Raw genomic sequence first — 2,082 nt, forward strand, 5'->3', positions numbered from 1 at the left:
TAAGGAAACTATATGGCCTCCTAGGTGTGAGGGAAGGCGCTATGGTAGGACAAGTTTGGAGGCGGGTGGTTCAGCCCTTCTTGGTGAGAGTATGGTTTAGCCCCTGGACAGCAGAGAAGTTCGCTGTCCATAGTGCAAGCGGGGAACAGGCAAATGGCAACCAGGGTGCAGTGGGAGTCAGGGTGATGGAGATGGGAGGCGTGCAGAGCCAGCGAGTGGCTGGGTAGTGGCAGCCCCATGGGTGACCCTTGGATCACAGGGGCAGTATGCAGGTGCGCAGGGCAGGCAGGAGGCTTTCAAAGCACGTGACCATGCAGCAGCTCTAGTTTCTGTGTCAGGAGGCTGAAGGAAGGTCAGGTCAAGGCTGCAAGGCCACAGAAGTACTGTGTCTGGGCCTGTGCTTGGGGTAGGCTCCACTGCAAGTTTTCACACCCAGGCTGCCTACACTGGCCTGCCTGGGGAACTGCTGGGGAGCCTCTTCCTTCTGCCATGTGTCCCATGGCCTTTACTAAGAAAACTTAACAGCGCATGACTTAAAGGTGCATTACTCAAAGGAGCACTGTTTTTGGAGAGTATATATTGAACAGTGCGTTCAGAGCTGAGGCAACAAATTGATAACTGACAAAATATATGAGTTTAAGGAGGAAAATGAACGATGTAAAGTTTTCAAATGATCAAGAACTTATGGCAGTTTTTAAATGGATGTGTGGAAGTAGGTACTGAATTACTTATAGCATTTAGATCCCGTTGTATACATTTTTAAGTGATTTTTATAGTTCTTTTTAACTGTAGTTAACATTTATATCCACTAAGATTGTGACCAGCTTTATATGTTTAACTTAAAAATGTGCAAAGGAGTGTTTCAGAACTTCTTTAGGATTTTTAGGGCTGTGAGAACAAAAAAAGATCAAAGAGATGGGTGACATTGCTGGGTCACAGGGCAGAGGCAACTTCAACTTTACAAGATATTGCAAATTTGCTCTTTATTTTTTAATTTTTTAATTTATTTTTAAAGATTTTATTTATTTGACAGAGATAGAGACAGCCAGCGAGAGAGGGAACGGAAGCAGGGTGAGTGGGAGAGGAAGAAGCAGGCTCGTAGCGGAGGAGCCTGATGTGGGGCTCAATCCCATAATGCCTGGGATCACGCCCTGAGCCTGAGGCAGATGCTTAACCACTGTGCCACTCAGGCGCCCCAAATTTGCTCTTTAAAGTGGATATTAAGTTCCAACTGTGTTTCCCTCTTCCTTGTCAACACTTAGAATTATATTGCCCTCATTTGTTTATTTTAATTTTCTTATTTTTCAGACAGGATCATTCAAGTGAAAATTTATTCACCATATACCTTCCATTTCCTTTTTACAAACGGCAGCCCAGGTTATCTCGTAGATTGTACCAGAGTGATGCCCTTCCAGGCTGAGTTCTGGGGTGGCTAAGAGCCCTGGCCGGGTGCCTCCTGATGCTTTTATTTTCTTCTTGGAGCGCAGCTAGAGTGGAGCCAGGTCTGACAGCGTGCCCTGCACACAGAGTGGCCTCGGGCACTCACTACTCAGCCTGTGAGGTACAGAGGCTCCACTGTCCATCACGGGCAAGGAGTGTCTTTGAAGCTGTGAGACAAGTATGTCCCAAGTGTCCAAGAAGCAGGTAGGAAGCCCAGGTGTGAAACCCCAGATGTAGTTGGTTGGCTGTGATGGGCTTGGACCGGAGGGGCAGGAGGAGGGCTCCCTGCAGGCTTCTAACTGCTTTCATAGAAATCAGGTATTTCTGTCTGTTGGTGGCTGATGTGTGCTCTCAGTGGTGGCTAAACTAGCAGCAGGGTTACATGTGTGAGACTACAAGTTAGAGCTTTGCCATTGTTTTGAAATATGTTAATGAAAAAATCACTTGAATTTGAAATTAATTCACATTACAAGAAATCTCAACATTCCATTTACCATTTTGTTCAGAGCTGTTACTTTTTTTTTAAAGATTGTATTTATTTGAGAGAGAGAACACAAGTGAGGGGAGGGGCAGAGGCAGAGGGAGAAACAGACTCCCTGCTGAGTGTGGAGCCTGATGTGGGGCTCGATCCCAGGACCCTAA

The sequence above is a fragment of the Ailuropoda melanoleuca genome, chromosome 20 (assembly GCF_002007445.2).
Source record: "Ailuropoda melanoleuca isolate Jingjing chromosome 20, ASM200744v2, whole genome shotgun sequence".
Taxonomy (NCBI): Eukaryota; Metazoa; Chordata; class Mammalia; order Carnivora; family Ursidae; genus Ailuropoda; species Ailuropoda melanoleuca.